We start from the raw sequence: 27,536 nt of genomic DNA on the forward strand, positions 1-27,536 counted from the left end.
AACAGTTGTAGTGATCATTACCTATAATCTCAGTACTTGTGGGAACTGAGATAAGAGGATCACAAATTTGAGCCCAGCCTGGACTGCATGGAGATACCCTATCTAAATAAAACAACAGAGGGAAAAAAAAACTATCTGTGTTTTAAACAAAATATGAAAACATACTTCATATCTCATCATTTCTAATTATCCTGTCAATATGAGATAAGCATTTTTCTGTATTTCACTGTTTTTTCTGTTTGCATATATATAAAAGCAATATATACATAATTATGTGATCTATTTTCCTCATGCAGAAATACATTTTTGTGTTAGGCACTTCCTCAGTGACTATTCAAGTAGACATATTTTGTGGATTTTTCCTATTTTATTTTTGTGGATATGGCTGTGTATGCAGTTTAGTCATAGAGAAATTGTCTATTATGTGTAAGGTCCTGAATTCAATCCTTACTAGCATATCCATATGCTCCCATCACATATCCACATCTGTTTATTCCCATAGCCAGACTTCTAAAAGAAGAATTTCTTAGATAAAATCAGCCTAGGTGCTGGAGTTTGGCCTCTGGCAGAGTGCTTGCCTGGCTTTCACAAAGCCCTGGGTTCAATTTCTTGATACCACATACAAAGAAAAAGCCTAAAGTGGTGCTGTAGCTCAAGTGGTAGAGCACTAGCCTTGAGATGAAGGTCTCAGGAACAGCACTCAGGCCTGGAGTTCAAGCCCCACTACTGACAAAAGTAAGGAATATCAAACTATTATCAAAAATGAATTCACTAGTATTCAGTCACATAAAATTTCTTGGTTTTACAAATACTGTCCTATCTAAAATGCCAGAATAATATATTAATTTTGAGCAAATGCTGGAGATACAGTAGAGATTAACCTCATGTATACAAAATGATTAGCATGGTGTCTGACAATCAACAAATAATTTTCCCTTATGAATAGTTAATATGAAGGGATATATTTAAGTTAGTTATAGACATAGTTTTTGTTGTTAGTTTGTTTTTGTCGTGGAGCTTGAAATTATGGGCCTGGTCACTGTCCCTGAACTCTTCAGTTCATGGGTCTACCACTTGAGCCACAGCACCACTTCATATACAAAGTTTTGTCTGAGAAAACCAGATTGAAAAAAATCAGCATTTTCATATGGATTAAGCAAGATCAACTTTATTTTTAAGTATTTCATGCTGATAATAAGTATTCATCTAGGATTCTATTAGCAGATGTTCACAACACCTCAAAAGGTATGTACATACAGTTATATAGGATGAAGCTAAGTGAAGTGAACTCCAGGATATGGAAACAAGAGGTTTATTTTTGTGATTGTTGTTTTTAAGGTACTATGTGAAGTTATGTCTCTTTTTTTGTCAGTCCTGGGGACTGAACTCCAGGTCTGAGCATGGTCCTTGGACTTTCTCAAGGCTGGAGCTCTACCACTTGAGGACAGCACCACTTTCAGCTTTCATCTAAGTATGTGGTACCAAGGAGTCTAACCTGGGTCTTTCTGCATGCTAGACAAACACTAGGCCAATCTCCCAGCCCATGAAGTTATTACTTTTCTCTTTTTTTCCCTTATGGTTTCTCTCATGTTGTTACTGTATCTGACATTGGAACTTGGTGTATTGTATATATGTGCATTTGTTAATTTGAAATAGTATGGGAAGGGGAAAACAAGATGATTGGGGTGGAAGGAGGAAAAGTGGAATAAAAATAGGGGAAGGGTTATTAATGTTCATGAAGTGTATGTACTACCTGGTAAGTTTAACCCCTCTATACATCACTGTGACAAAATACAATTAAAAAATTCATGCTGTACCTCTCTCATACAGTATGAAATCTAATTTGAGTTGTCCACGACTAGGTTGAGCCTAAAGCTAAACCCCTTACTCAAAGGAAAAGCTGTGCCAATTGGAGCCATTTGATGATTATGAAATCCCTGGTATTTGTAAACCAGTTTCACTCTAGGTAATTTTTACTCTAGCATTTTATTAGATCTCCATAAATTAACAGATTGCCATGTGTCTTGGTGCTTATATATACTTCTATTTTTTTTGGCCAGTCTTGGGCTTAAGCTCAGGGCCTGAGCACTGTCCTTGGATTTTTCTCAAGGCTAGAGCTCTACCACTTGAGCCACAGCACCACTTCCGGCCTTTTCTAAGTATGTGGTACCAAGGAATCGAACCTGGGTCTTCGTGCATGCTAGGAAAGCACTCTACCACTAGGCCAAACTCCCGGCCCTATATATACTTAAAATAGCAAAAATATTTCTATAAAGAATTTTTGCTTAGATTATTGAATTAAGAACAATCACAAAGATAAACCTATTGTTTACATATCCTAGAGTTCATTGCAAGAGGTTTATCTTTGTGATTGTTGTTCCCAATGTACTATGTGAAGTTATTTATTTTCTCCTTTTTTTCCCCTAATAGTTAATCTCATGTGGTTATTGTATCTGACTTTGTTACCTGGCATATTGAATATATGCTTGTTTGTTTATTTGAATTAGAGAAGTGAAGGGGAAAAACAAGATGATAGGGAGGAGGCAAGGGGAGGGAAAAGGGCACAAAAACATGAGAAGAGGTGTCAAAGTTCAAGAAGTAAAGCACCCACTACCTGACAAATGTAACTGTAACCCCCTCTATGCATTACCCCGACAATAAAATAGAATAAAACAGTTAAGAAAAGTAAAAAAAATATTCATGCTGATCAATGGTATTCATTAACAAAGAAAGAGTGGTTTTAGAAGTTTATCCATGAGACTGTTTTCATTTTGCAGTGCATTAGATAAAGTGATTGTTCTATCTTGTGTGTTGGTCATCCTTGTTTGGCTTCTGTAGTGCATATTCTTCTTATGAAGCATAAAAAAAACCAGGAGGAAAATATGGAGGTTTCCTAAGGCTACAACTTAGAGCTAGTCTACTATCCATTCTCCCAATACGACCAGTACTAACATCTAAAAACACGGAAATATATTTTGCTTACAATGAATCTAAGGTACAAGTATGAACATTGGGTTTGATTATTTAACCAATCACAATTAACTCCTCTAGTTATCATGAATCCTGCATTTTTTAGACAAAGTTGTAAGTTAAGAAAAAAAATGACATAAAACTGTCTTGTGTGTCACTTCTTCTTCCTCAATGTCTCAGTAACAGACAGGAGATAAATTTCTTCCATTTTCAATTATCATGTATCTTCTTTATATAAAAATCCAAAGATAAGGTCTGTCAATACTGTTGATTCGCATGAAACAAGGGAATGAAACTAATTTAGACAATCTTTTCTAAAGAAAACATTCTGTCTCACAAAGTATGTTGGTAAGAAATATTATTGTTTTTAAAAATTCATTCTGAGTATCATATATTCTACTCATTACAAGCCACCACCATCCCATCCTTAACTCATGGCAATCACTAATCTATCATTTATTTTTGCAATTTTATTATTTCAAAAAATATATAAGTGAAAACATCCAGTATATAGCCTTTCTGGATTACCCTTTTAAATTTAGAGTATTTATATCCAGGTTGCATGCATGATTAATATGTTACTATTTTATAACTCAATATGACTTTGTAATTTCAGTGTGCCATAATTTAACCATCTGTCTTTTGGAGAATATATTTCAATTGTGGCTTTTGTATTGTAAATAAACAATTTAGCTATTGTAAATAAACCACAATACATAGTTTTGTGAAGTTTTGTGTGAACATTCATTTTTTTCTGGAATAATTCGCTAGGATTACTTGTTGAGATATATGATAGTAACATTTTGAAAATTTTATTGTTATAGTTGTTATGTATTTAAAAGTACAAAGCATCATGTTTGGTATTATATGATGATATTTTAATATTATAGAAATATAATATCATACAATATAAATATTGTATAAATATAATGTTAATTAGTCATAGCCAGGACAATTGATGTTTGCATCACCTCATGTAGTTGCCGTATATGTGTTTTAAGATACTTAAGACATATTCTCAGAAATTTTCAAGTATTTAATACATTATTATTGACTACAGACAGCATGCTATACATTATAGCTCCATAGCTAATTTATCAAATGGCTTTGAATATTTGTTAGTAGTGGTACTAAATTAAGTATTGGGATTTCTTTCCCAGATTTTGGAAAGTTTGTACATACACAATGAGATATCTTGAGAATAGGTCCAATGACTAAATATTTAATTCATTTGCATTTCATGAATGCCTTCTTCATATAATCTGAGGGTATGTTTGTAAAAAATATTTTTAGTGCAATGCATTTTGAAGGCACATGATATCAAACTGTCACATGATGACATGTCAATGCTCAAGAGAGTTCAAATGCCAAAATGTTTTGCATTTTAGAATTTTGAATTTAGATGGTCAAATTTTGTTTTTCTGGATCTAGCTTATTCCATTTAACGTAATGTCCTCCAAATTTACCTAACTGCTACAATGTGTATATCACAATTTCTTTAATCATCTATTCATGGAGTTGTTTTTTACAACTAATTTATTGTGAATAATGTTGCAGAATCATAGAAGTGCAGGTTTCTCTTTAATATACTGGTTTCAATTCTTTTGAATATATACCCAATAATGGAAATTTGATTTTTGAGGGACTTCTAATTGGTTTTCACAACCATTGCTGCAACTAATATTTATATGAAGAGTATTGTTTAGCCCCAAACACAGGATAACCCAGTTCATTTTCCAGTGTACAGTGAGTATCACTGTTTTATTTGCTTGTCCTTATTCCACCTTTTATGTGTCCACTCATGCTTTCACAAATATAAACAACCACCAAGACATATGGAAAACAAAATAAAAACAGCAACAATGGCAACTAAAGAATATTTCTTGGAGTTGATTTCATAGATAATTATTTTATATGATTATCTATATTTAGCTATTGAGCCTTTGTCCAAAACTCCTATGCATGGACTCTTTTGGCCTTTGTTTATTAAAGACTAAGTTCCTATATAATTTATCATGTATCAGTGTGTCAGTGTGTGAGCATATATATTTGAGTATATATTTATGCATATACATTTTGTCATTCAGCATGTTTACATGTAGATTTATAGGCACATTCAAGTTATCACAAATGAAGGAAATCATGCAGGGCCTGTATTTCTTTGGATCTGACTTACTTCACTTAATATAATTTTTCCAGGTCTTTCCATTACTTACAAATGGGACAATATCATTCTTTCTGATACATGGGTAGAATTCCATTGTGCATATATGCCACATTTTTCTTGATTCATTCATCTACTCAGGGACATTTAAATTGATTCTATATCTTGGCTATGCTGCACTAAACATAGTTGTGGCTTTAATGCGGCTTGGTTTGTGATCCATTGGATAAATACCAGGAGTGGAATTGCTAGTCACAGGGAAGTGATATGTTTAATATTTTAAGTAACCTCCATACTGCTTTTCAGAGTGGTTGAATAAATTTACATACCCAACAGCAGTGTTATAGGGCTCTGTTTTGGCCACATCCTTTCCAGAATGGTAATTCAATGCAATAATCATTAAAATTCAAAATTTTCTTCAAAATTTCAAGAAATCATTTTAAAAATTCATATGGAAAAATAAAAGACCCAGAATGCAAAACAATCTTTAATTGGAAGAACAGCACAGGAGGAATATCAATACAAAACTTCAAGCTTTATTACAAAGCCGTAGTAATAAAAATAGCTCAGTACTGGTACAAGAACACATCTGAGGACCAATGAATAGAAGATTCCCAAATAATCCCACAAACATATAGCCATCTAATATTTTATGCGGGAGTCAAAAACACAGGTAGATCCGGGTGTGGTGGCAAACGCCTGTAATTCTAGGAGGCTGGGATCTGAGGATCCAGGTTCAAAGCCAGCCTAGGAACAAAAGGACCTGAGACTCTTACCTCCAATTAACCTCTAGAAAACAGTAAGTGGGGCTTTGCTCAAGGGCAGAATGGTAGCCTTGAGCTGAATTGCTCAGGGACATGGCCCAGACCCAGGGGTAGGGTGGTAGCCTTGAGCTGAAGAGCTCCATGTTCAATCCCCACAACCCACAAACACACACACACACAAACACACACACACACACACACACACACACACACACTCACACACACATACACAGGTAGGTGCTAGTTATATTGGCTATCTATATGCAGAAAACTGAAGCTAGGTACCCATATATCATCTTGTACCAGAATAAAAACTAAATTGATCAAGGACCGTAATGTAAGGCCAGATACTATGAAAATATTACAGGAAGGGGTAGGGGAAACCCTAAGCCTGCTTGGAACAGGGTGAAATTTCCTAAACAAAGAAATCAAAACACAACAAATCAAAGAAGGGGCTTCTGTGTAGCAAAATACAAAGATAGTGATATAAACAGAAATCCTAGAGAATGTGATGAAAATCTTCACTACATATGCATTAGACTAGGACCTCATATCTGAAATATTGTTTAGAGCCAAAAAATTGAAACCAGGTGTGGAAGGTTTTTCTTCTTCCCCCCAACCCCGTGTGGCTTTCGCTCGCACCATGGCTCGCTTCTGGATGACACTACGACCTTTCTGGAACCTGGGGGCCTCCGAACCTCTTTAATGTCAGATTCGGGGCCGCGGGCAGCTGGGACACAGCGCAGGATCAGCTCTTGAGCCTAGTAGGCCTCTAGGAAAGATGACCCTGCCCATCGGGATGTGCCGCCGGGCATTCAGCTATGACGATGCCCTGGAGGAGCCGGTGCCCACGACCCCCCCTCCATCTGACATGGGCAACATTCCCTGGAAGCCAGTGATCCCAGAGCGCAAGTACCAGCGCCTTGCCAAGGTGGAGGAGGGAGAGGCCTGTGTGTCCCCCACTTCCGAGGCCACCGAAGGGGCCCACAAGGTTTGGTGGTGAAGGCTAAAGCCACCCATGTCATCATGAGTTCTCTGATCACAAAACAGACCCAGGAGAACATCCACCGTTTCGAGCAACAGGCAGGGCTGAGAGATGCTGGCTACACATCCCACAGGGGACTCACCACAGAGGAAACCAAGTACCTGCGAGTGGCAGAGGCGCTCCATAAACTGAAGCTACAGGGTGGGGAGCTCGCAAGAGAAGAGAAGCAGCCCTCCTCACCCCAGTCCACCCCAAGCAACACGCCTCCATCTTCCCCTAAGCACAAACCCAGCCTTGCCCAGCCCAAATCCTAGCACCATGGATCTGGGAAGTGGGGATAAGGACAGACACATGTCAGACAAGTGGAGTCTCTTTGGACCAAGAGCCCTGCAGAAATCCGATTCTGGAGGGTTCACCATCCAGGCCTACTGGGGGACCCAGAAACCCAGCCCCATGGAGCTGATCCGAGCGCAGGCCGCGAGATTGGCTGAAGACCCAGCCATCTTCAAACCACCCAAGATGGATGCCCCCATGGCAGAAGGGAACAAGCCACCGCCACCACGGACCCACACCCTCAGATCCCGCGATTTCAACGTGCTCACTCCCACTGGCTTTTAGTCCAGGAATTCTCTCCTCTTGGTTGACATGAGTGGGATTTTCCTACCCAACCTGCTCAGCTGAGTCTGGAGCTAGACACAGGCAGTAATTTCTTTTCTGTTCTTTTTTTTTTTTTGAGCAAAGAGTAGTGCAACTTTGTCCTAGGCTAGAAAAGTTATTCAGTACTGATGCAAGTTAGATGTCAGCAGAGGAGATGTTTGAGGATCTCATGATGTCACTGACAATAGATTTGATCCTGTCTTACTAGGTAAATTATGTTTAGGAACTCCTGAACCCACTTCTCGATTCTTTCCCTGTAATCAACACAACCAGCAGTGTCCATGAGTGCCTGATTTGTTAGGGGCGGGGGCTCTTGTTTGAAACTGGGACAGTAAACAGGCAGACCTTGGCAGGGTCCCCCTTCTTTCTAGGCTGGAACTAGAGGCACCTTTTCTTTTTTTAATCAACCCTAGTGAATCATGACAAAACCACAGCCTGCTCTTCCTGCTTCTGTGTCATTTAAAGTGAAATCAGTCGGATGCCATTTGGTGGATAACTAAGGGAGAAACTAGAGTATTAGTACTATGTTGATGTTGATAAATGGATGCTGGTTCTTTGTGTGTGGGGGGGTATGCTAGACATTAACCAGGGTATTGTGTACTTTGAATAGATGTGTAATTAGTATGACCTCATTTTGATTTTTTTTCTAAGCTAGGGGCATAAAACTTTTTAAAAAATGTGGAGAGGCAATTCATTTTTCATTTTCCCACCAAAACGAGCCTCATACTTTGTGGGAAAACACATCCTCTATTTCTTCCTGCTGTGTTCATTACTGGCTCAGATTCTTGCTTTGTTTTGGGTGGTATTTTGTTTACAGAAGAGTTCCCCTCATAGAGAAGCCCTAGGGTCTAAAATTGTCAGAAAAATTAATTTATTAGTGTCTTTGTTATATCACTTGTACTGACAATAAAAATCCTTACTTTCCCCCCAAAAATAATTGAAACCAAAAAAATATACCCTCTAATTAATAAAGGGGCTTAATAATTAAAGAGAGACTTCTGAGATAAAGAAAAAAGAATGGCCAATAGACACATGAAGAAACACTTGATATCTTTGGCCATAAAAGAAGCAGAAATAAAAACATTGAGATTTCACCTCACTCTGGTTAGATTGGACATTATCAGAAAAACTTACAGTAACAATTACTTGAGTTAAAAAAAATTGTCAGCTCTTGGAATTGAACTTGGGGCCTGGGCATGGTCCTTCAGCATTTTTGCTGAAGGCTAGAGTTCAGCCACTTGAGCCACAGCAGCACTTTCTGCTTTTTTTGTGTATGTGGTACAGAGGAATCAAACCCAGGACTTTGTACATGCTAAGCAAGCACTCTACCACTAGGCCACACTCCTAGCCCTCCTTGAGGATTTTATTCGTATTTTTCCAAGCACTTATGGTGGTGGCCTTTTCCGAACATTATCAACTTATTAGGAAGTCCTAGAAAAAGTATCTATGAGAAAATAAAAACAGAAGAGAGAGAGAGAGAGAGAGAGAGAGAGAGAGAGAGAGAGAGAGAGAGAGAGAGAGAGGAAGGAAAATGAAATGAAGGAAGAAGGAAGGAAAGTTAAACTAAAAGTACCTGAATTAGAAATAAACAAAAAGTTGTTTGATGATTATATGATCTTATATATAGAAAATCCTAAATGAAATTATTAGAACAAGACAATTAATTCATTAAAATTTCAGCCTACAAAGTCGTTATTCAAAAATGAGTTGCATATACACAGCAACAATGAACTGTTTACAAGCAATATTAAGAAAATAGTCCCCTTTACTTAGAGTCTTCTCTGAAGAAGAAATAAAAATGGCCTATAGACACATGAAGAATGCTCATTATCTCTGGCCATAAAAGAAATGTAAGTAAAAACAACTCTAAGATTCCACCTCACTCCAGTTAGAATGGCCATGATTAAGAAATATAATAACAACAGATGCTGGAGGGGATGCGGCCAGGAGGGATCACTACTACACTGTTGGTGGGAATGCAAACTTGTTCAACCACTATGGAAAGCAGTATGGCAGTTCCTCAAAAGACTAAACATAGAGCTCCTCTATGACCCAGCAATTCCACTACTTGGCATTTACCCAATCATCCAGAAACAAGTACATACTAAATCAACTAGCACAGCGATGTTCAGTGCAGCACTATTTACCATAGCAAAGATATGGAACCAACCCAGATGGCCCTCAGTTGATGATTGGATCAACAAGATGTGGTATTTATACACAATGGCATTCTATGCTGCAGTCAGAATGACATTGCCCATTTGTAAGGAAATGGACAGACTCAGAAATAATCTTATTAAGTGAAGTAAGCCAGACTCAAAGGAACATAGGTTCTCTGGTTTCCCTCCTTTGTTATAATCAGTAGAAACCTATGGTGAATTTTTGGTAGCCGTCAAATGTAGTTCACAAATAATTACTATAGTATAATCAGTTATGCAATTTTGTTGTGGGGCTTGGCTCAAGGGTAGGTCAGTAGCCTTGAGTTGAATAGCTCTGGGACAGTGCCTAGACTGAGTTGAAGTTTTATAACTCTTTCACTAATTCATTTATATCTACTGAACACAATGAACAACAACAGTATTCCACTGCAATCTCTCCAGTTTCTCAAATTCAAAGAAACCAGCATATGCATTCATGTCATTGCTCCAGTCACTATCTGTGAAATGAGCACCAAAGAAATTTAAATTGAATGTCAAATAGTTTTTAAGAAAATGATTTCTAAGGAGATTACTTTAAAGAAACTGATTTCTGAAGGCACGACATAAAAAAGACCCATTTCCCAGTAATTTTCTTAATCTAATCATCTCCAGAAAGAATTGTTTCTTCCACAGGGTACATGTTTTAACAGAAAGATATATCATGATCACAGCCAAGAAAATGACAGTGTAAACTATGGAATGAATGTATCTGTACCAGTGTGTTAGAACATATTTTAATTATTACTATCAAAGCATGCTGTAGTTTGCATTACGCAATGCTAATTTTTTTATTAATTTTACTGTGCATTTTTACAGCTTAAAAGATAATCATATGGTATGCAGGTATGCATTTACACAATAAAATGATCACTATAAAGAGAAGGGGGAAAACAAGATGATTGGGAGGTAGTGGGAGTGGGAATTGGGAAGAAAATCAGAGAGGGGGTGGCAATGTGTGAGAAGTGATGTACCCTCTGGCAAATGTAACTGTGACCCCTCTATACATTACAATAAAAAATAAAATGGTTGCTATACTAAAGCATCTAATGCATTTATCATCTCTCATAGTTACTTCTTTAGAGACTTTAGCAACTAAAACCTATTTTAAACCTCTGAACAATATAATTGTATTAATTTTATTCTACTAGTAAACCTAGATCTCTAGACTTCTTCATTCCAATGTCTTTTATTTTCTGTCCTTTTAACTGTATCTCTTAAATTTCCTTACCTACCCTATCAGAAATAATCACTAATTTATTTTCTCTTTGTATATTTGCACTCTTAAATTTTTGTTCACATAATAAGACAGATCATAAAATATTTTTTCTTTAAGTGTCAGGCTAATATTTTCTAGAACTTCCTATGTTGCGGCCATCGGAGAAAATGCCCTCCAATGTATATATTTCATTATATACATGCACATTCACACATATATGATTTTGTACTACATAATTCTGCATTAGTAAAATTCCATTTTATCTATGATGATAACTCCGTCTGAGAATACTTAGTGGAATTGCCACCATATTATTGTGTGTAAGAACACTATGATATTTGTGTATTAATTTAGTTGCCTATGGATTTCTCATCATTTATTCAAAGTATTGAATAATTTGTGAATACCAAATGTTCTCTAGCCACTTGTCTGTGGATAAGCACTTGATTTGCTTTTTTATCATGACTATTGTAAATGATGCAAAAATGAACATGGGCTAAGATGTCTCTTGGATAAAGTTATTGCATTTTCATTGAATAGATATCTAGGAGAAAACCGAATAAATATGGATTACATGGTAGTTCAATTTTTAATTTCATTAGTATTCTCAAAACCATTTTCCACAATAACTATGCCAATATACCTTTCTTTGAACACTATAATCAAATCCTTTTTCTCCATACTCCTAAAGAAATTTGCTCTATTAGTGTTTTTTTGTTGTTTTTGTTGTTTTTGCTTTTTTGTGTTTGCCAGTCCTAGGCTTGAGCTCAGGGCCTGAGTACTGTCCTTGGATTTTTTCAAGGCTAGAGCTCTACAATTTGAGCCTCAGCACCACTTCCGGCTTTTTTTTTAATGTATGTGGTACTGAGGAATTGAACCCAAGTCTTTATGTATGCTAGGCAAGCACTCTACCACTAGACCAATTCCCATCCCCTCTCAGTTTTTTTTTGTAGTAGCTACTTATACTGTGTGTGACCTCATGGAGTTTAATTTCCCTTTATTTGTGGTATATATTGATTATCATATTCATTTTTCAAAAATATTTGTCCCATTTCTGATTACTTTTTGAAAAATTTACTATTCCATTTTTGAATGAGCTTTGAGTACTCCTTATGAATTTTGATATTACTTGTTATTAGATATGTGGCTTACAACAATGTTTCCCAGTTCATAGTTTGCCTTTTCATTCTCTTGGTTTCTTTGCTGATACACAGGAATCTTTCAGTTTGATATATATCTACTTGGTGATTTTTGTTTTTATGACATCTGCTATTAGTGAAATACTTCAAAGATCATTATAAAAGCCAATGTTGTGCTCTACTTTTATGTTTCAAGTCATACATTTAGGTGACAAGATTGAAAGGGGTGACATTCATCAAGATATATTGCATTAATAAACTGCTTTGTTAAATGGCAACTCATTTGTACAGCTACTTAAATATAGTTTTTCAAAGACGTATTTCTAATGAAAAGACTAACATAAGTCAGGAAATTTTAAAATTCATGAATCACACAGATAAATTGAACCTATATTTAATTCTAAACGCATGAAATTTTCTCACTAACAAAAGTATAAAAAGTTCTTATTTATTTCTCTGTGTGTTGCAAGGTTCCTTTTCCTCTTGTACCTATGTTGTAGAACAGGAAAGGTGATGTACTTTTTCTTACCCATCATCTGGGTCATAGTTTAAAACCCCTGCAACAAAAGACAGGTCGAGAAGAGGAAAGTCTAACAAATTTATTTAATCAAACTTTTATAGGACATGAGAGACTTCAGAAATAGAAACCAAAAACTCCCAGGAAAACTATTTTTATGCTTAGATACATTGAAGAATGGATAATTTTTAAAATGTGATAGGACAAAAGATATTATGTGATGGTAATAAAGAGAGGGAAAATAAAGCCAGAAAGGATTGACTGTTCAAATTATTGTTGTCCTGTCTTATAGCATTTCTTCCTCCCAGGGATGGGGCAGGACCCTGATGAAATGAATCTGCACTGGGGAAAGGAAAAGTGGAAGAAAGCGATTTTTCTATGTTTTGTAGGTTGGTTTTGGACAGAGGAGTAGGGGGCAGGAGTAAATGTGGCCTCTGCAACTCACTTCAGGTGGAAAAAGGATCAGGAGACAAAACTGAAAGAAAAGCAAAGGATACCTTGCTGAGGGTCTCCTAAAGTCTTTTAATTCAATTTACTCAGTATGCCAAGGTATGATATATTAAGATATCATATTCGGCATTCTCTGTTTCTCTTTCTCTGATTCTCTCTCTCCTGGCCTCTATCTTTCTGTCTCTATATCTCCTTGTTATTAATTTACAGACAGCTTCACTAAATTATTCCCAATGTAACAGCATGCCTAATTGATGAAATACTATGAGTATTTAACACATAAATAATGTATTTGGAATTTTGAATTATGAACAAAAAGAAATAGTATCAGATCTCCCTTAAACCATTAAAATATATGCGTGAAAAGAACTTTACACTGCCTGAAGTATTGATAATTTGAACCTATAAAACTATCATAATAGACTGGACATTAGTGACTCACACATACAAGCCTAACTCCTCAGGAAGCTGAGATCTGAAGGTTGCAGTTGAAAGCCTGCCTAGGCAGGAAACTCGGTGAGAATTTTATTTCCAATAAACTATTCATAAAAGAATGTAAGTGGTGCTATGGCTCAAATGGTAGAGTGTTAGCCTTGAGCACAAAGAGCTAAGGGAGAGTGCCCAGTCCACTAGTGCAAGCCCCACAACCAAAAACAAAATTATAAGACAAATAGTATTCAAATTTATTAATGTACAAGGGAAGCAGAGTCAAATAATATCAAACTTGAAGAAAGCTTGTAGTTGAAGTGGAAATATTCCTTTATAAAGGCAATGGAATCTGGGTCTGTAGGGAAATTGAAAGCATATTTCTGCTTTTAAAGTATTCTTTTGACTACTAAATGGTTTTGTGATACCCCATGAATGTTAGATTTTTATTTCTGTAAGTAAAGTTACTATGATTTTGCAAAGGTTTGTATTCAATTTGTAATGTTTGAGGTAGTATAGACATAAAAATATGGAGGGCTTTTTTCCCTAATCTTTCTAATCTACAAACACAAAGTATTTATTTCTGTGGATTTAAAATTTTTCTTTCATCTTTTCATCTTAGTGTTGTATTTGTAATGAACCATGCCTCTACTTATCTTGTAATAAATAGCTTAGCTTGTAACTATTTTTATTCTGCATGATTGTAAATGTAATTATTTCTGTAATTTCCTTTGCAGATATTTCACTTTGTATCTATAATCTACTCCTACTCCAACACAGAACAATTCAATTCATCTTTCTTTCTGTTACTAAATGTAGTAACTGCCCTTTGAAAATTTGTCCTTCTCAATATTAGTCCTTAATTTGTTTACCTTTATATGTGTTTATTAATATATTGTTGCAGTATATTTTAGCATATATCTAAATGCCTTTCTGCATTTTCTGAACGATTGAAAGAGGGCAGTTTGTCTATTAAATAATTCCAAATCAAATTTCTTTTAAGAAATATGTGTTTTTAAATTATTTTTTATTGCAATCAATAGATGGGATACACTATATTTTCCAGATAGAAGGTACATTACTTAACAATCATTGCGGGAAGATGGTGGCGGTTCAGGAAGAATCAATCCAAAACTAATCTCCAAAGTAACAACCATCCCATTAAAAGATGGGCCAAAGACTTAAGAGAGTCTTCTCTGAAGAAGAAACAAAAATGGCCTATAGACACATGAAGAAATGCTCAACATCTCTGGTCATAAAAGAAATGCAAATCAAAGCAACTCTAAGATTCCACCTCACTCCAGTTAGAATGGCCAGGATCAGGAAAATGAATGACAACAGATGCTGGAGGGGATGTGGCCAGGAGGGATCACTACTACACTGTTGGTGGGAGTGCAAACTCGTTCAACCACTATGGAAAGCAGTGTGGCAGTGCCTGAAAAAGCTAAACATAGAACTCCCCTATGACCCAGCAATTCCACTACTTGGCATTTACCCAATTATCCAGAAACAAGGACATACTAAATCCACCAGCACAACAATCTTCATTGCAACAAAGATATGGAACCAACCTAGATGTCCCTCAGTTGATGAGTAGATCAACAAGATGTGGTATTTATACACAATGGAATTCTATGCTGCTGTCAGAAAGAATGTCATTGCCCCATTTGTTATGAAATGGAAAAACTTAGAAAAAATCATATTAAGTGAAGTAAGCCAGACTCAAAGGAACTTAGGCTCAATGGTCTCCCCCATTTGTCATAATCAGTAGAAACCTTGGGCTCTCCTAGCAGAAATTTCCAATAGAGCAAAACCTTGATACAAAAGGCCATATGTAAGGATCTCTAGGATATAGAAACATAAGCCATATAATGAATGATTGTTGTCCTTAAGGTAGTATGTTATCTCTCATCTCTTTTGCTGTCCCTTGGTTATCTCATATTGTTACAGTATCTCACTTTTTGTCTGATATATCGGATATATTTGTATTTGGTTATTTGAAATTGGATAGGGAAGGTGGGAAAACAAATGAGGGGTGGGGGTGGGGTGAGGGAAATTGGGACCTAGACATGTGAAAGGGCATCAATGTATGGGAATTAATGCACCATCTATTTGGCAAATATCATGTAACCCTTTTATTAATTACAATAAAAATATATGAAAATAAACAATCATTGCTACCCCTTCTCATGTTTTTTGTTCCCATTTCCCTCCTCTATCCCCTCTCTTCATCTTTTTCCCCATTTCCCTATCCTATTTCAAATAAAAAATAAATATATATGCAATAGATCAGATAACAAGGTAAGATACTGTAACAATAAGAAATGTCTTACATATCACATTTTAATATGATATTTGAAAAAATATGTTTTAAATACCACATTATATTCAATTATGTGTCAGTCATGGCTCTCTGTACTGCCATAGTTCAGGAATCACACAATAGAAGCAACTTATGTTTGCAAAATGCTATTCTCACAGTGAAAAGAAAAGAGTAAGGATCTAGAAGAATATACTTACTGTTTCTCCTGAGAAGATGAATCAACTGGGTAAGTTAAATAGCAATTAGATGAGAAATGGGGCCATAAATATCACTGCAAGTACAATGTCAACAGGAAAAAAAGTATGAAACCTCTTACCAGAGAAGTTAACAAATGAGAAAAATATTTACCACTTCCTTAGTTACAAATATCCATTTTTCTTTGTCTTGAACCTGAAGATTTAGACTACAAGCATAACAGCAGTGGTTCCACATGCTCAAATTTGGCCCACCTTCTCTCTCATGTGTAGGTGAGAGACAAATAATGGTGAAAAACAAAGAGGAGTTTCTTATGTAGTCAGTACAGGTATGTTGCATGAAGAGGCAAAATACCCATTTTGGCTTATCTCTGGGATCTTTGGGAAATAGACAAGAGCTTTAGGTTTAGAGAAAGAATGAAGACAGTGTTGAAAGGAATGCATGAACAGTCCCACTCATGATGTGGCCTGTTGATCGCTCTCTCAGTTCTGGTAGTGATAGACATTCCAGAAAAATTATCTCTGCAAAATACATCACTTAAGTGAAGCAATCTGAGTCTCATGAGATAATTATACCTGCTCTAATATGCAGCTTCATCATTATAGATAATTACTCTCATTTATAGAGTGGTCTGTCTCATGAGGATTTGTTGACCCTTTCTTTGAAGGCAGTTTCAACTTTTTTTCACAAAGATGTTATTGACTAGTACTTTTCATTCTTGATTCAAAGGTAGCTGCATGTGACCGCACAGAGAATGTCTCAACATAAAGACATATGCAAAATGAATGCATGTAGAGATAGCAAGTTTCTATCTTCCATTTCACTAAGTCATGGATCCAAGGAATAGTCAGTGCTTTACAGAATAAGGCATTTCTAAGTAACTTCCATACTGCTAAAATGTAAAAAAAAAAAGAAAGCATTTTAAAACTGCACTGTTCTTGTCTTTTGGGTACTGGGAATTGAACCTAGAATTTTGCCCTTATTAGGCAATAATTAATTCCTTATAAAGGAAAAATCATAGTCCAACAACCAAAAAAGCACCAGGAAACATATACCTCCAAGAGATCGAGTGGGGCCAAAGAGAGGGAGGTAAACAAATGAAGAGGAGAGGTAGGGAAAATGCAGTCAGGAATCAAATTTATAAATTGAAAAATTAAGAAAAGTGACAGAAGAATTGAGAAAGCTGGATGAGAATGTTGAAAGGAATGCCATTGATAAAGATGCTCTGTAGTTATAAATTGCTCGGGTAATTGACACCTCCATTCTACAACTACCTAAAGGTAATTTTAAAAAAGGGGGGGAAATCCTCTCTCTCAAGGAAGCCTCCAAAGTCAACTACACTGTTGGTGGGAATGCAAACTTGTTCAACCACTCTGGAATGCAGTATGGCAGTTCTTCAAAAGACTACACATAGAGCTTTCCTGTGACCCAGTAATTCCACTCCTGGGCATTTACCCAAATGAGGTACACAAACAAGTCCATACTAAAGCTACCAGAAGAACTATATAAATGGAAGCACTATTTACCATAGCCAAAATATGGAATCAACCCAGATGAATCTTAATGGATGAATGGATCAAGAAAATTGGAACATATACACACTGGAATTCTATACACAATGAAACTGAACTCACCTATAAGAAAGAATAATATTGTACCATTTTTAAGAAAATGGAAAGACGGAAAAAATTGAGTGAAGTAAGCTAGAATCAAAGAAATATAGGTTACATGGTTTCCGTCATTTGTGATAGTTAGAACTTGTCTATAAATCTACAAGTAGAAACACTGGACAGGAATATATATATGTAATATGTTATATACTTTAATATATTATATACTCTATATTTGTTAGATTATATATTATATATACATACATATATACATACAGGATCATGTTAAATTGTACAAGTCTCTCAGAGTGAAAACAAAGGAAGATTATCTTACAAGAGGATCACAAAGACACAACAGTTACAGGCAACTGATTATATAAAATAATATTTAACAAATGATCTCCAAGAAATAGAAACAAGATGACTCCTTTATCCTTTGTCGCTGTTTTTGTTTTGTTTTCCTATTCTCTTTCATTTATCTATCTTTGGGAGTGTTAGGGGGATGCAGAAATGGTGAGATATAGAAAAGGTGGGACAAAGAAAGGATGAACAAATGCAGAAGTGATACTACATACTCGAAAGTGAACTTGTGGGTGGGAATGGAGGAGGGAAGAACCTGGGAAAGAGTCAGGGAAGGGATGTCATTGTTCAAAATGACTAATGTAACTGGCACCACTCTGCATATCACATTTACAATAACAATACTTTCAAAAGAAAAGTTTAAAACTTCTAATTATGTCTGAATCATGCTTTCAAAGTGGCAATCTAAAGCTTTCTGTATATCAAGTCTCTGTAATTTTTTTTGTGGATCATGGGGTTTGAAATCTAGGCCAGGATGCTGTCCCTGAGCTCTTCAGCTCAAGTCTACTGCTCTGTCACTAAGCCCGTGTGATGTCCCTGAGCTCTTCAGATGAAGGCTTACATTCTACCACTTGTGCCACAGCCCCACTTCGCATTTTTTAGTGATTGATTGGAGATGAGTCTCACCTTCCTTAGTGCCTGGGCTGGCTTTGAACCACTGTTCTCAGATCTCAGCCTTATGAGTAACTAGGATTATAGGTGTGAACTTTTGAATGATTTTTTTCTTAATACAGCAAACAAAATTGAAGACAAGTTTTCAAGTTTTATTTATAAAACACCTGAAACACAGTGACAGATCAACACATTTTAAAGGTAGAAAAGTAAAACTTTCACTCACTTCCTGGTCAATTAAAATTTTGAAGTTTTTTTCAAACTCTATTACAAAGCTATAATACTAAAAACAGCTTAATACTGGCATAAGAACAAGCCTAAGGACAAATGGAATAGAACTGAAGATCCAGAAATCAACTCTCAGACCTATGGCCACCAAATCATCAATAAGGGAGTCAAAAAAATAGGATGGAAGAAAGAGAGCCTCTTCAACAAATGTTTCTGGCAGGAATGGTTAAACCCATATACAAAATTAAAATCAGATCCTTATATATTGCCCTGCGCAAGAATTAATTCCAAGTGGATCAAAGACCTTGAGGTAAAAGCAGATACCATGAAGATATTACAGGAAGGAATAGGAAAATACTAGGGTTCCTTGGCACAGGTTGAAACTTTTTTAACAAAAGCCCATAAACACAAATCAAAGAAAGGTTGGATAAATGGGACTGAATTAAACTGCAGAGCTTCTCCTTAGTAAAGGACATAGATAGCAACATAAGCAGACAGCCCACTGACCAGGAAAGACCTTCACTAGCCATACAACAGACAGGGCTTCATATAAAAAATATACACAGAACTCAAAAAATTACCCCCCCCCAAACAAACCCTCAAAGAATGGCCAATATACACATGAAGAAATGCTCAACATCTTTGGTCATGAAAGAAATGCTAATCAAAAGAACTTTGAGATTCTATCTCCACCCAATTAGAATGGCCATTATCAAGAAATCTAATAAATTCTTGCAGGGATGTGGCCAGAAGAGAATGCTACTACACTATTGGTAGGAGTGTAAACTTGTTCAATCACTCTGGAAAGCAATATGAAGGTTCCTCAAAAGACTAAACATAGAGCTCTCCTATGATCCAGCAATGCCTTTTATGGGTATTTATCAAAATGAACACAAACAAGTCATACTAAAGTTACCAGCACAATCATATTCATTGAAGAATTATCTACCATAGCTAAGATATGGAACCAATCCAGATACTCCTCAGTAGAATGGATCAAGAAAATGTGTTATATATGCACAATGGAATTTTATGCTGCCATCACAAAGAATGGCATTGTTCCATTCATAAGAAAATAGAACAATTTGGAAAAAATCATATTAAATGAAGTAAGCCAGAATCAGGCTCCATAGTTTCCCTGTTTTGTAATAACTAGTATATGTCTAGATTTTTCTTAGCAGAGTATTGAAGAGCATAGAAAATATCTACACATATATATACTTAGATATATGTTAGCCATCTGTATTTTTTATATACTTGTATTATCTTTTAACTCTCCTTTCTGTTTCTGTATACTTGCTTGCTAAAACCTTGAGAAATGTATTGTTCTTGTGGCTAATTTACAACCACCCATCTGCCCTGGAGCCCCAGACACTCCCGGGTATGGAGACCCTCCACCTAAGCCTGGAATTAGAGATAGTGGCTACAGGGTCAGACATTCCTGGATATGGAGACCCTCCACCTAAGCCTGGAACTATAGATAGTGGCTATAGGGACAAACACTCCTGGATATGGAGCATGAGTTAACGACCCTCCCGGTAGGGAGAACGTGAATAAGTACCACAGAGACCCCCCTAAGGCTCCGTCCAATCAATTCAAAGCACGATAGCCCCCTAGACTACCAATGCTTAGCCTCTGCCCCTTCCTCCTACCAAAGAATGTATAAAAGGTGCTGTAATTTTGGGCTCGGGGCCTCTGGTCTGCACTCTACTGTCAGTGCACAGAGACCTGTGCTCGAGCTCGTCAATAAATGACTCAGTGCAGTTTGCATTGATCTTTGGCCTCTGGCAATCCTTCCAGGGGGGATTCAAGTTTTGGGGCAATACAAGTATCACAATAGCTGAATAACCACGAACATATGACCAAATATGATGATGGTAAGCAAAATGAACTGCAGGGTGTGGGAGCAAGACGTATTGCTTCGAGGTTTTTGTTTTTAATATAATATTTGAAGTTGTTGTTCTTTCATTCCACTTTCCATGGCTGTTGTTCTCGATTGTCACTGTATCTGATTTTTGTACTTGGTGTATTGTATATATGTTTATTTGAATTAGAGAAGGGAAGGGGAACAAGTAAATTGAGAGACCAAGGACAAAGGATAAACCAGTGTAACAATGATACTTACAAGACAATATATTGGAAATCAATTTTATAACTTGTGGGAAGTGGAGAAAGGGAAAGTGGGAGAAGAATGTGAACGAGAGTAACAATGTTTTACAAGAAATGTACTCACTACTTTATATGTGTAACTGTAACCACTCTATACATCACCCTGAAAAAATTTTTAAAAAATGCCCATTTGGTTTATAAAAGCTGATGTATATGACTTTGGTTTCAATATCCTGGAGGTCCTTTCAATTAGCTTCATACTATATGGCCTTATGTATCAAGATTTTGCTCTACTGCAGATCTCTGCTAGTAGAGCCCAAGGTTTCTACTGATTATGACAAATGAGGGAAACCATTGAGCCTAAGTTGTCTCTCATCTCCTTTGCTGTCCCTTGGTTATCTCATATTGTTATATTATCTCACTTTGTTATCTGATATATTGAATTAATTTGTATTTGGTTATTTGAAATTTGATAGGGAAGGGGCGAAAACCAAGACAGGTGGGGGGTGTGAGTGGGAGGGTAATGGGTAACAAGACATGTGAAATGGTATCAATGTATGTGAATTAACACACCTTCTACCTGGCAAATATCATGTAACCCTTTTACTAATTACAATAAAAAAAAGCTGATGTAGGTAAAGAACTTTCATGAAAAATGAAAATTTCTGTAAAACTTACAGCTGTTATGATGAATTATAAGTAAAAACATTTCTATTTAAGCATGCACATTCCAAGGAAATTATCTGATCACATTACTATCAGAGTAAATAATTTAATTATTTTCCTGTTTCAGAGGCCATATTATGTTGTTGTGACTAAAAAATGGGACAGGGAGTAATACGTAGGGCAATAAATTCTCCCTAAACTCCTGCAAAAGAAAAGAATTGTGAAATTTTGTTGGATGAAAGTTCTACTTAGGAATAATCCTTATTTATGCTCCAGTTATGTTTTGTTGAGGAGCTTTATAGGCTATTGTTCTTTATTCTGGATTCAACCTCACAGAGATTCTTTATTTTGCAGCACCCTTCCTTAGCTACTTCTTAGGATAACAGAAAATATAATATATTTTACTCTAGCCAGTCTAGCAAACTAATAGCTACATTTATAATTACTTTCCCTTTTCTAAACTTAGAGATAATTTGAATTTATCAGGCTTTTGTGATACTCTTTTTTCAATCTGTTTACTCTAATCTATACTTTTTAAAGGATTCATTGGCTAATATCTAAATTAAGAGTTTTTAAGCAAGGCATATAACCTTTGTTACCATACCTGTTCTTTTTGGTCTTGGTCAGAGGCTGAATCACAATTACCTTAAGTGGCTTTTGTTACTCAAGGCATTTCTTATGAGGGGAGTGGGAATTCTTTTTACATAGCTTTTTTAATGTGTTCAGATTTTTCAATTCAGGTATAAAGAGCTTAGCATAGATATGCAAAAAGCAAGCCCCTGAGACACATTTCAGCAGGATGAGATGGGATTAACTTTGTACTTCCTATAATCTTCTTCACAGAAAAATGCAATTTCAGTTTCATTGGCAATGCCTGCCTCTCTCAGAGTGCTGCCTTCTGTGAGCAGAAGTCATCATCCTCCAAAGTCAATACGATCTCACTCATCTTTGATTTATGTTCTTGATGCATAATCTTTAGTTTATCATATTTGTAATTTCTGAATGGTCATGGGAGGCTGGTCCTCAAAGGAATATGTTGCTTTGGAAATACTATAAAGTCTTTTACAGCTTGATCCAAACTAATTCCATGATATTCCAAAAATTTGAAATTGCGATGCTCAATGAATGAATGACGCGAATTGTAATGGTCACTGATTCAAGCAGGATGTGAAGCAATTCCTTTCAGTCCAGCAATTTCCTTCATTGGCAGAGACCTAGGGAATCTCTCAAGTGAATATGTAGGGAGAGCTGATCCCAGGGTGCCCCACAGTTTGTTTTTACTTTTTTAAAATTGTTATTACAAATGTGATGTATAAAGGGGTTACATTTTCATAAGTCAAGTAATAAGTACCTGTTTTGTTTTGTTTGGGAAAATGTCACTCCTTCCTTCACTCTTCCCATTTTTACCTCTTCTCCCTGCCAACAGATTGTATAGTATATTTTCAACAGTGTCTAGAGAGTATCACTTCTGCATTTGCTTACCTTTTTTCCTCCATCGCAAGGTACTTCCTAAACTTTTTTGTAGTTTTATGTAAGGATCAGGTGTACTTGTGTCATTTCTTTTATCACATATTTTTCATGTCATTAAATTATAGCACTTAACAAATCACCCTCCCCATATGCTCATTTCTGCCTTATTCACCTACAACAATAAGTTTATTACTGAAAAAATGTCTTCCTTCTAAGACATCACAGGAGATAAGTTTATAAAAAGTGTATCTTCATTCTGTGGATTGCCAATTTTCCATTCACTGATGATAGTTCTTTTGCTTCCTACTATCTGTATTCAAAGACAATGACACATATACAGTGTTTTGGCCCCACAGTAAAATTGATAACATCGACATCAGTCAGATTTACTAATAACAACGCAATTTGTCATGAAAGGATATGAATTTTACTCACATTTGATGTTGGCTATATTTATTTTTTCCAAGATTCAATCTATCGAGGAATGATAAAGTAACAATGCTCCTCCATCATTTAAACCAGCTCAGGACCTGGTTGCCATGGAACTAGAACTTCGGCCTGTATGAGCATCTGTGATGCCAGAACCTGACTCTGTACATTGAACTTTTAAAAGCATGTGTTGTACATTATATAATTAGGCTACCATCTTCTAAAATACTTGTGGTATGTCTGAGAAATTTACTTGAAGTCATCTGTGTCAATGTCCTCATCTATAAATTAAAAGTAACCAGGGCCCAGGAGCGTGGCATAGTGGTACAGTGCTTTTCTAGAGTACACAAATCCTGCGTCAATTCCTGAGTACCACATACATAGAAAAGGCTGTAATTGTTGCTGTGTCTTAAGTGACAGAGCACTAGCCTTGACAAAGGGTGTCTAAGGACAGTGCCCAGGACCTGATTTCAAGCTCCAGGACTGGCAAAAAAAGAAAAGAATATATAATCAATAGGACTAATTTCAGAGACTATAGCAACAAATGAGCAAATCTTGGCACATCACATGTAATATAGAATAAGCTACATGAGATGCTAGTGACATTTTGAGGAAAAAATAATGAAATCATCAACAGTATTAGTTAGTAGATTAAAATTAATCTGGATAATATCCAATGAGATGTTAGTAGATATTATAATTTAAAAGGTGAACACCTTTAGGGGAACAAACGTTGATCAGTTTCTTAGCTACAGGGTATATTGGTATATGAATCTGGTGCCTTCTACTTTGAAAACTGTCATAAGGATTTAGAAGATATGGCATGGGGATGTAATATGGTGAAAGAACACTAGGTGAGACCTTAATTTCAATCCCTCCCTCACCTCAAAAATTGCATATACTACGGGCTGGGAGTTTGGCCTAGTGGTAGAGTGCTTGCATAGCATGCAGTACCACATACATAGAAAAAAGACAGAAGTGATGCTGTGGCTCAAGTGGTAGAGTTCTAGCCTTGAGAAAGTCTAAAGACAGTGCTCAGGTCCTGAGCCCAAGCCCAGGACTGGCAAAAAATTTTATAAACTAACAAGATATGGCAATAAGAGAAGAGGGGAAGCTGAAGGCTGATGCCAGTTAAATTTTTCTGTAATAGGGTTAGTTTATACCTTTTAAATTCAAATTATGAAATTACCACTATGAAGCCAGTCTTATAGGAGAGATCACCCCCAGATGAGGATACTTACCAATAAGAATGAGGATTATCCTTGGAGACAGATAAATCATGTCATGTAAACCAGATTACTCTTTGCAAGTGATGACAATAGTATATTTGAAACTCATGAGAACCAGTGCTGAGATTATGACCAAAGAGGCCATACCTGTAAATGTTAAACTCTACATATCTTTCCTCCTTTCTTCCTCCATTTAAATTCTTCCTCTACTTAAATTTAAAACTCATGTTAAATCTTTCTCTGTCCTATTTCTTTTCTGTGACTTTCACTACATTTTCAGTTTGCTTTAATTATTCTCTTACTATATTCAAGAAAAAGGGTTGAAAAGCTTTTGTGACATTCCCATAACAAACACCAGTATAAAATTTTATTTGTTGTTCTCTTGTTTTTTAAATATTGTCATGATCACTTATATCCTTAAGTAAGACACTGTTGTTTTCTTAAATTTTATTGTTTGGCTAATGTATAGAGGGGTTACAATTACATTTTTCATGTAGTGGATGCATTACTTGTTGGAGATGGATACTTTCTCATGTCTTTGTCCCCCTTTCACTCTGCCCACTTCTTCCCATAGTTTCCACCCCTTCTTTTCCCTATTTCAAATAAGCAAATAAATGTATATACAATACAGCAGATAAGAAAGACAAATATGGTAACCACATGAGAGTAGCCATGAGGAGAATAATAAGAGAAAAGAAATAATTGCACATAGTACATTGAGAATAACAATCACAAAGATAAACCTCTTGTTTCCATATCCTAGAGTTTATTTTGTTTAGTCTCATTCTACATGACCATATGTACCTAGCTTTTGAGCTACTGTGATCCTCTGCTAGTAGAGTCCTAGATGTGTACGAATTACTTCAAATCAGGGAAACCATGGGGCCTGTGTTCCTTTGGGTCTGGCTTACTTCACTTAATATGAATGATTTTTTTCCAAGTTTTTACATTTCTTTACTACTGGGGTGATGTCATTCTTTCTGATGGCAGTATAGAATTCCATTGTTTGTTAAGTACCACATCTTCTTGATCCATCCATCTACTGAGGGGCATCTATGGTTTTTTGTACTCTAATTTATTTAACTCTAATTTAATTTTAATAGTTTGTTTCATTCTACTAGATTTAAGACTTGTTTGTTGCTCTTTTACTGAGAGTATACGGTGCACTACTAAATTATTGGTTTGAGATTTTTCCAATTTGTTAATGTAAGCACTCAGAGCTATAAATTTTTCCCTGGGTACTGCCTTTGTTGTGTCCCAAATGAACTGGTATTTTGTGTGCTCCTATTTGTTAAATGTCATAAACTGTTGAATTTCTGCTCTTATCTCCTCAGTGACCCTTTGGTGATTCAACAAATGTGTTATTCAATCTCCATGAGTTACAGGGTTTTCCCTGGTAAATGAACTGTTGTTCAGTTCCAATTTGATGCCATTGTGGTCTGAGAGAATGCAGGAAATAATTTCAGTGTTTCTGAATCTGCACAGGTTTGCTTTATGCCCTAAAATGTGGTCTCTTTTAGAGAACGTTCCATGAGGTGCTGAAAAAAAAAGAGTGTATTCTGGTGTTGCTGAGTGGAATAATCTGCAGGTGTCTGTTAGGTCTAGTTTGTCTATGCAATTGTACAATTCTGAGGATTCTCTATTGAGTTCTTTAGTTGATCTATCCAGAGATGATAATGGTGTGTTAAAATCATCAGCAATCCCTGTATTTGGATCTATGTGTTTTGGTGTACGTAAAATTTGTTTGATGAAGTTGGGTGCTCTGGCATTTGGTTTGAAGGAAAGATCCCTTTAGTAGTATGTAATAACCTTCTTTGTCTCTTCTCACTAATTTTACTTGAAGTCTATTTTATCTGATATTTGGGTGGCAACTCCAGCCTGTTATGGAGTCCATTTGCTTGTTAGATTTTATTCCAGCCTCACACTCTCAGAAGATTTTTTGATGGTGCGGGGGCAAGATGTGTCTCTTAAGATAGCAGAAAGATGGATCTTGCTTTTTCCTCCAACTAGTCAGTCTATGTCATTTAATTGGAGAGTTAAGTTCATTGATATTGAGTGCTAAGATTGAAAAAGTATTTACTAGTTCCTACCCTTTTTCCTATTTCATTAGGGCCTGTGACTTGTCAATTCTTGCTCTAATTACCTGGTATGCTTTTGAGATGTCATTTCTCTGTCAAATATAATTTCTGTGTTGATTTTCAATAAGTAGAACATCTTTGAGAATTTTCTGTAAAGCTGGTTTAGTCAATGTATACTCTTTCTATTTTTCCTTGCTGTAGAAGATTTGATTTTCCCCTTGGTTTTTGGATTCGTTGTGATCTGTGTCTTCTGTAGCCTACAGGATGGAGATTTCCACTAGTAGTCATCTGGTCTATACCGCAGGTAAATGAGGCACTGAGTGCTCATTCTCCGATGCCTTTGTCTTAGCACAGCTGCCCTGGAGAGTGGCATCCACCGTAATTGCTGCCATAGCCTCAGCCACCACTGCTGCTGCTGCCGCTGCCACAGCCACAAGTGTGGGCTCAAAACTATCTTCTTAAGCACTCTGCCTGACAGCAAAACAGATTTCTTATATGAGGAAGAATCCTAGAACAGGGTGTCTCTCCTAACTCCTCTTTTAACACTTAGAGTTAATAGTGATCATTTAAATACTGGCATGAAAAATCCAATATATCAATAAGTACACTTGCTATCACCAGCAGCCATAGCTTGAAGAAGTGAAATCCTTCACTTACCTTTTCTCAAATATTTGTTGTCAGAATATATCTAATTAGTGAAAATTAATTCACAGCAGAAACACTAACTGTGTGGAAGTGTAA

General features: G+C 36.1%; 2 pseudogenes; one reads left to right on the top strand and one right to left on the bottom strand.

Moving 5' to 3' along the window:
- The first annotated feature begins 7,018 nt into the window (after positions 1-7,018).
- On the top strand, positions 7,019-7,501 carry LOC150041177 (putative monooxygenase p33MONOX pseudogene; annotated as a pseudogene).
- Positions 7,502-22,380: 14,879 nt separating this feature from the next.
- Positions 22,381-27,187, bottom strand: LOC150041178 (UPF0538 protein C2orf76 homolog pseudogene; annotated as a pseudogene).
- Between the last annotated feature and the right edge of the window lie 349 nt (positions 27,188-27,536).

This window comes from Megascapheus bottae, chromosome X (assembly GCF_031878675.1).
Source record: "Megascapheus bottae isolate mThoBot1 chromosome X, mThoBot2.hap1, whole genome shotgun sequence".
NCBI lineage: Eukaryota > Metazoa > Chordata > Mammalia > Rodentia > Geomyidae > Megascapheus > Megascapheus bottae.